The sequence below is a fragment of the Petaurus breviceps genome, unplaced genomic scaffold (assembly GCF_028583685.1).
Source record: "Petaurus breviceps papuanus isolate PSGF00001 unplaced genomic scaffold, PetGlider_PUasm1.0 189, whole genome shotgun sequence".
In the NCBI taxonomy this organism is placed as follows: domain Eukaryota; kingdom Metazoa; phylum Chordata; class Mammalia; order Diprotodontia; family Petauridae; genus Petaurus; species Petaurus breviceps.
In genome coordinates this window covers 24,063,547-24,072,829 of record NW_027185809.1, presented here as the reverse complement: position 1 = coordinate 24,072,829, position 9,283 = coordinate 24,063,547, and positions in this window count along the sequence as shown.

Genomic DNA, 9,283 nt, shown 5'->3' with positions numbered 1-9,283 from the left:
GATATTGCAATTGAACAATAAAGAAGGAATATATCATATTCCATATTATCCACAAGCATCTGGGTTAATTGAAAGAACAAATGGATTACTGAAAGAACAGTTAAGGAAGTTAAGTTCTAATAATTCGTATCAACATTGGAAAGATAATTTGTTCACTTCTTTACATAGTTTGAATAATAGACCATTGAGAGAAAGTACACCTCTAGCCAGAATGATGACCCCAAATCTGCAAATTAGAAAACAGTAGATACATAAGATCCCAAATATTGAGTACTGGACTGTGAAGCAAGATGGCTCAGCACTATATCCAGGAACACCTAGTTTGGTAGGATATGATTCACATTGTTTAGAAGACTTTTGGGTGGATAGAAAAGAAATAAGAAACATCTCTTCAGGAATATGTATTAAAATCCCTAAAATTATTTTGGATGGATATTACCTAAATCAGGTTTAGCAGCTCAAGGCATACATGTATTGGCTGGAGTAATAGATTCCAATCATCAGGGAGAAATTATTCTAACATTTCAAAATTTGGGTGAAGAACCCATACAGTTTTGTAAAAAGAATAGTTCAAGTGATTACTTTTCCTTGTGAAACAATACCACTTGTAAAAACTGACCCTCCTTCTGAAATAATTCTCAGAGGAACTAAAGTATTTGGTTCTACTAATAGAATAAAATTGGGAGCTAAAGTATGGGTAAAACAGAAACCAGATGATGTTCCAAAGGCTGCAGAGATTATAGCACATGGGAAATACAATACTGTAGCTGTTGTTTATTCAGGAAAAGATGACTGTCAAATTGTATCCTTAACTCATGTATTCTACCATGAATGAGGTTATGATAGTGAGTCCTTGGACTCCAGAAGCATGGCTGACCCTATATCTGTCTCTTTTTAGCTTTTTGTCTGTTAAACTTGTTTGCAAGATTTGTTTTCTGCAGGCTTGGTAACCTCCACCTGCAGATGCCTGATTGCTTAAGCCTGATGTCATCCTCTGTCCATGACTGTGATATGCCACTTCTGGACCTGGCATCAACCAACTTCCAGATGACAGCTAAAGAACTGACCTTTCAAATGGGACCTCTTGGACCTGGTGTTGACCAAGCTCCAGATGACAGCAAAAGAACTGAACTCTTGAATGGGACCTCTTGGGGCAGGGACAACTCTAAGTCCAATTTCAATTTGAAGTAGCTTTGGAGAAGAGACCTTTGGTACTATGATGGAATTAGCTCACTGGTTTTGGGATTCCGTTTTCTGGTGTCTGAATAAATGCTTCAGTTCTATCCTCTGGAGAGGTTGGTGTATTTTGTTATCAAATGCCATGCAATACTTACAGTCACAGTCTTTATTGTGATTATGGGCACTGTAAATATTGCATTGGCTCTACATTTTATATAGCTCATTAGTTGGAATACCATCATTTTTTCTAAAATCAACCCCTATTCTTAATAGAGCAGTAAACAATTCCTTTCTTGGAAATCTATTCTGACTTCGAATCCACTGGCCATTTACATTTCTCTCACATGGAAATTTATCTTTTTCCCATACTCCTAAGTCACTTAGCTGTGAAATCTTATCCAGCACCTCTGACAGAGGGTGTTCTATTTCACCAATTAGTAGAGTCAGAACTAGGTGCTTATAAGCACCTTGATATTTCTATAAGGAACTAGAAAGGGGATTTCATAATATGTATCTTCATCTCCAACCATGATAGAAGTTTTCATTACTTCTTTCAACTTTCTCATGCAGTCTCTGAGTACCAGGGTCTGTCTCCAGTAGGCCACATAGAATCAGTGGGATACATTCTATTGCATCTATCAGCAGCTAAAGCTAACAGATTGGTCATATTGTTCCCTCCTGCCAAGTGAAAGTCTCTAAAAGCTTGTTGGACGAAAGGATTCTGGCAAATACTTATAAATTTCAAGTAGTCCACTCTATCACGAACCCAGCAGCTCCTTCATCACTGATTCTTACCATCCAAGACACTAAGGATTCTCCCATCCGTTGGGTGAATCTGCTCAAAATATCAGTAATCTCCTGTTGAGTGAAATCCTTAAATCTCCCTAAATCCCTAAATCTCCTTAAACACTGCTTGACTCTCCTGCCTCCTTCCCAGGATGGGGAGAGCTTCTGCCCTTATAAAAGCTTCACCATGAAACAATGTATGTGTTGTATTCTGTATTGTATCACTTGCTCCCAATGTACTCTCTTGGGAATTGCTGTCATAGCAACTAGCCTCAGACTCTACCAAAGTTATATGAACTTTCCTTCTGTTACTTTTTTGCTTCTTTTTCTGAGCCAAATTTACAATAGCCCTCTCTGCTTCCAGAGGCTCCCCAATGCTCTCTCCTTCTACCTGAGACTCAGCTTGCTTTTTGGAGGGCAGTTGGGGTTAGGTGATTTGCCCAAGGACACACAGCTAGTTTTTGTGTCAAGTGTCTTTGAGGCCGACTTTGAACTCAGGTGCTCCTGACTCCAGGGCCTGTACTCTATTCACTGTACCACCTAGCTGTCCCCCAGCTTGCTCTTCTAAAGGAGGTGTAGAATTGTGGCACTTAGTCAACTCTTGTAACAGCTTGTCTCTGCTTTTACACACAATACGGTAGCCTGTTAGCAAAACCCAGCCTCTTCTACTCACTAAGCCTCTAGCTCTGTTCAGGTTTTGTTGGTATTCTTTGCACACATGTTTCTAAATCTCTAGGTTCTCCCTGCTGTAGCCTCTTTTCCCAGTTTTCACAGAGCCCTGTACTTTTAGACCACTCCCTTGCTAGGGAGGCATAAAGCAAATCCTCCCATCCTGGGATAGCCATTTCTTCTTCTAAATCCCTTCTGTCCCCAACTAGAGGTCTGATATTTCACAATCACATCCTTGTCACCAAATGTAGGGCCATTGAAATATTTACAGTGCTCACAATCACAATAAAGATTGTGATTATAAGCATTGCATGGCATTCAATCACAAAATATAGCAAACTCTCCAGATAGAGTATAGAACTGAAGCATTTATTCAAACACCAGAAAACTGAATCCCAAAACCAGTAAGCCAATTCCATCACAGTACCAAAGATATTCAGAAGCCATAATAACACTGAGAGCCACAGCATCCTTCAGCCTTCCCACAAACCAATACAAGATCAATATTTGCTCACAAACCTCTCTCTTTGCCTGAGTGTCCTCTCTCCCCCCTACTGTCTGGCTAGCTCTGACCAGTTTCCTGTGGGCTCTGCTTCCCTTCAGCAAACTCCTCCCACCACAGGCTGCGTGTGACTATATATATATATATATAACCTATTATGGGATAGAGTTTATTTTTACAACAGGGAAGCTTTCTGTGGGCTCTGCTGCACCCTTCAGCAAATTCCCTCTATCACAGGCTCCATGTGATTACATTCAGCCTATTAGGGGGCAGAGTTTACTTTCAAAGCAGGGGAGGTCTTCAAACTCCCCCCTAGGTCTATTAAGAGGCAGCAAAGATCTTCAAATTCCCATTCCCATTACAGTAGCTGGCACCTGTTAACAGTACCCCAGTATAGCTCTGGGAGAGCCCCAGTATGAGTTTGAAACTTTTTTCTTTGGTGCACACACTCTCATATGGAGTGCTCTGCCCAGAATACTCTTGGCCTGATCTGTCTCCAGTGTCTGATGACTTCCCTTGTCTTTCTCCCTATGACAAGCTGGTTCATATGGACTCACTGTGATTTTTATTAGATTTACCCATCAGGATTCATTCTGGTGCATTTTTGGATCTGTTAAGAAGAATTTGTAGAGAAGACTTCATTGCATTGCTTCCTAACACTCTCATCTTCTTTCTGCCCTTCCCTGATTTAAAGATTCACTTCAGTCATAAACTTCTGCAGGAAGCCTTCTTTACTCCTTTTCTAACTTCTTGTGCCTTCCCCTCTGAGGTCACATTATATATAATACTGTGCTCTTTTTCGATTTTGGTAATTTTTGTTGACTGAAGGGGACAGAGACAAGGACAAATTTAATACTTCAATTATAAAAAAAAATAAACAATAAGGAAGCTACACTGAAACAATGCACTTACCCAGGGCAAAGTCTGTCTCAGTGACTTGTTTCTGAGATGTTCATTTCCATATTGCTAACTGGAGAACTTTAGAGTTAATAACCCGAAAACCCTGAAACTCAGAACTTTTTTGTGATTATTGTACAAATGTGTACTGCTTAGGCAATGTAGACTGGTTTGATGTGATTCACAGGGAGGTAAGACTACATATCTCTAGCATCTTCTCTCCCCTCCCCCCCCAACACTGATTCTTTTCCAAGGGAAAATTTAATTCCTGCCAGGAGAGGAAACAGGAGATTGGGATAAGAAGTTAGCCACACTACTCTCCTCAGAAAAATAGAGTACCAGGTTAGAACTATTTGCTCCCCTAATTATTTTTAATCTAGGGGGAATTTTGCTTGAAACTTTCAGGTGTGAACTAAACTCCTGATTATGAATTTTTTAATGGGGCAGGAGGACTCTGAACTATATATCCCAGGTTTGGCTCACTTCCCACCAAATGTCAATTCCATGAAGAACACACATAACAAAAAGTCACTTACCTATGTTAACAAACAAATATAATTTAGAGAAAGTATACATATAAAAATATATACCAGACAATACAGATTGAAAGAACTCTCCATTCAGGAGCAAGACATCTCAGCTCAATCAAGAGAGTTCCTGATTTCACCCAACAGGATAATTCCCCAAAGTCGCTAGTGTAGCAAGCTGTGAATAGGGACATTATGAAGAATGATAGATCCTCTCATGTTAGCTTCTTCCCAGAGTGAATCTTTCTCTCCCTTCAGCAACCTGAAGACAGATTAACATCAAAGATCTTTCTCTCTCAAAGTGGGAAGTCAGAAGAACCAGAAGAGACAAAAGAGACTAGATCTCTCTTTCTCACCCTCTCCAAACCCCTCTCTTCCTCCAGGTGTAGGGCACTAACCTCCACCATTGAGGAGAGAGTTCCATACCAACAAGTTTTGGACCTTGGATTACATCTATAATTTAACCTGCAGCCTCTCTTCCATCTGGTCTATTTGGTTTTTTTTTCCTTTGACCAATAACTCTTCCTGGTTCCGGGCTGGATCCTTTCTGTGAGAAATCTCATTTTGGTTTATGATGAGTTCATTTACAAAATCTTCAGTTCTGTGATCATATGCATAATTCTTCAGTAAATATAGGTGTGGTCCATAGTTTTTGAGTTTAAAGGTTGTCATTTGAAAGTGGGGTGGGGGTTTTTACTTCCTCTGCTTAGTTCTGAAGGTTAGAACTAGAATCAAAGGGTAGAAATTATAGGAAGATATTTTACTCTAAGTAAGGGAAAACTTCCTAATAATTATGGGCTATCTGAGAAGGAAGTGAATTCTTTATCACTATATTTTTAAATGGACATTGGGAACATACCCACTGTTTGCTGCAGGTCTGTTGTGTGAGGAGGATACACAAAGAAAAATGGTGTACAGCCATAAGCTATATACCTTGTTACAGACGAGATAAGTCCATCACTAGTAGAAAAAATAAAATTTCTATTAGCCAAATGTTTTATATCAAACTTCTGTGTCAGTAGACAGCTTATGAAATTGGTAGCTTGATCACCAAAAGAAACAGTACTGAAGCACTTTCTGTCTATGTAACTCTTTAGAATAGCTGTATTCATTTCACAGGGGAAAATAGTTGGGGGGGGGGAAGATCCTGGATGTTACCTCTCTCACACTAAGTAGGGCTAGGCAGTTACTAGGTTGAGTGAACATTACTTTTGTGAATTTAAAACAACTGGAATTCTACCTTACATTTAGCTAACAATCAGTGTGGATGGTGTGTCATGATACTCCCAAATACTGTGTTTCCCCGATAATAAGACCTATCCCGAAAATAAACCCTCCCCTTACTGTGTAAGATTCCTCTAAAATAAGCCCTCCCCCGAAAATAAGCCCTATTGAGATTGCTACTGTAGTGAAGGTGATCCCCTGCACTACATGCTACATTACAGTACCCTCTGTATGCACCATCCCCCCGCCTTTGAGAGCAGTGCCAAGGAGGAGAGCTGAGGCAGGACAACATAAGCCCTCCCCTGAAAATAAGCCCTCTGGTGTTTTTCTTTCCAAAAAATTAATAAGACAGTGTCTTATTATCGGGGAAACACGGTAGTAGTCTTATCCAGAGGAAGAGTGGAACCTCACATCCACATGATATGATTTAAGAGACTTGGAAAAGAGATCCCTACCTGAAGAAAACTCCTCCAGTTCATACTGATATCTGAATTCTTATAACTTCAGGTTTTTTCCCTTAGTTAAATCCTCATTCCTTCTTAAAAATGCATGTGTGTCTCTCACCTTATAATAGTACTACAGTAAGGCATCATTCACACTTTTTTTAAAAATAACAAATCTATTCAAGTTAATAGCAAAACAGAAATAAAAAAAAGTATGTAAGTCGGACAATACAGATTGCAGAAACTCTCCCATTGGGAACAAGATCTCTCAGTTCAGTAAAGAATGAGATGCCACCAAAGGGGAAAATCCCCTGAAGTCTTTGGTATAGCAAGCTGAGGCTAAGGACATGACAGAATCTTCCAGCTCCTCTTATGTCACCTTCTTCCCAAAGGTTTTCTCTTCCTTTAGTTATCTGAGGAGAGTTTGGAGTAACAATTTTCTCTTGAAGCTGGAATCTAGAAGACCCTCAGATCTCCCTCCTCTCTTGCTCTAGCTAACCCCACTGTGCCCCTCATGCAGGCTCCGAGCGTTGTTCTCAAGCAATAAGGAGAGAATCCCATACTAATGTGCTTCGGGGCTTGGGTTACATTTGATTATGAGATAACTTGGTGGATAGATATGTTCTTAATTACATTTATACTTCTTAATGATTTTATCAGCTAACTTTCTTGTAAGGTGGGTGAGAGCTGGTTGAGAGCAAATTTTAGTAGAGGGATGGGTCCAAAATACAAGATATTGAGAAATTCAGTCTAAGGGACAGGACTTGGAAGCAAGGAGGTAATATGAGAGCAAGATGGCCTAAGGAAGAAGGCTACAAAGAAGGGGAAGAAGGACACAATAAGGAGGTGGGGAAACAACCAAGAAAAACCTCATCTACCTTAGCTTTTCCTAGGACTGGCCCTATGGTACAAGATGCTAATAGTCATCAAAAAAAATGAATGGTACTAATTGTGGGAGTTGTTCAAGTGTGGAATTTACGTTATTACCTTGAGTGAAATCAGACTTTCTAGTAAAAGATGACATAAATTTGCTGCTTCTGCTCTCTTCTCTCATTTGTCAAGAAACTCAACAGTAATATTCAAACTAGCTAGATCAGTGGTATTAAACTGAAATACAAATGGGGGCCACTAAATTATACATAAGGATCCCTGTGGGTCACATATTGACTTAGAAAACTCCATATTAACATCTATATACTTATTGTACTTTTATTTATTTTGTTAAAAGTTTTCCAATTATACTTTAATCTGATTCCAATTGGGAGTTTTGCAGACCATAATACAGCCCTAGGACCTTCTATTTGACACTTTTATCTAGATGACTCAGTGTGAGATCACAAAATAAAAAATAAACTTGTACAAAAAGACTAGTCTTCTAAATATACTGTCTTGTCAGCTAAGTGGTATGATGAGTACTGAGTAATACTGTCCTGAACGATAATATTCCTCTATCACCTATCATGGTGCTTGAAATTAAATATTTGTTCCTTTGAGCCTTGATGGCTTTTCAAGAAAACCCTTATGAAAAATATAAATATAAATACTCCTGGCAAGAGTTTTCAGACTAAATGAAAGATAACATGACAGAAGGACAGACAGGTTTGTGAGCATGTGGGGAGGATGTGATTTGGGTTACTAAGAACAAGGTAAAGGTATGGAAGGGAAGGATGAAAAAGGACAAATATAAACTTTTCCTAATTCACAATTTTGCGTGAGAGAGGCCTTGTGGACATCATGAAATCATAGCAGCCATGTCAGAACAAGGAATTTCAGCTGAAACTTAGAGAATGATAGATAGGACAAGCCATCCTTGTCTAACTGTGCATACTGAGATCTTTAAATAGAAAAGGGAACAGTGCCTTAGTTAGCACTAAAACATTGGCCTAATATTTGCATCATTGAGGAAATGTCACCATTAAAATATTTTAAAAACCCGATCAAGTCTGACCTACTATGTTTTAGATGACTTATATATACTGCACCTCTTGAGGGAGAAGTGATCCATTTAATATGAATAGAGACATACTTTTTTGGACAAGACCATTGTGTGATTTATCTTGCTTGACTATGCCTATTTGTTACAAAGGCATTTTTTTTTGTTTCTTTTGTCTTTTTCTTGTTTTATAATTAGGGATGTGAATGGAGAGATGAATTAGCAACTGAAATGACCAAAAGAAGAAATTCATTGAAACATTTTTTTAAATGAACAGAACAGGAAGAAAACATTGACAATGACAGTTTTCAAAGTCAAGTACAGAATTTATTATACAGCTTTTTTTTTAAAAAAAAAAAGCAAGTAGTATTTAGTGAAATTCACAATTTCATATACAATCATTTTAAGTTCTGCTATGCATAACAAGATTTTTTTAACTTTAGAATAAAAAATTTAAAAATAAAAATGAAACAACAAAAAAGCAAAATGTTACCATTTATCATCATCATCAAGAGCAAAGGTGTGAGAGCGGACATCATGGAGTCAAATGTCTTTCTATCACTGGCAATATTATAGTTTTTGAAGTCCTATAGAACAAAGGTGTCAAACTCAAGGTGCCTTTCCAGCAACAACACTCTCAAGTTTGACTAAAACCAGGTTAAAATGTAATTAGGAACTATTTAACAAAATAAATAAAAATACAATAGAAATTGAATAATATTAATGTATGATTTTCTAAGTCAATATACAGCTTTAGGGTTCCTTATATACAGTGTAGTGGTCCCCATTTCTATTTGATACCACTACTGTAGAACACAATATTATGCATAGTCCACCATGTACTCCCAGATTTGCAATAAAGCTTTAGGCTAAAACTCAAAATGTTTACATTGCCTTTGATGTGGTAGGAAAAAGAAGTGTAAGAAATATTCAATTTAATCCCTATGATAAAAGCATCAATACATTCAGAATCTAGCAACCATCCATCAGTTATGGCTGACTAAAGATCAATGGAAAGTTAAAGACCAATGTTCTGTGTGACCTGGGCAAGTCCTTTAAGCTTTCTATGCATCAATTTCCTCATTTGCAAAATAAGGGTTTTGAACTCTACAAGCTCTTAAGG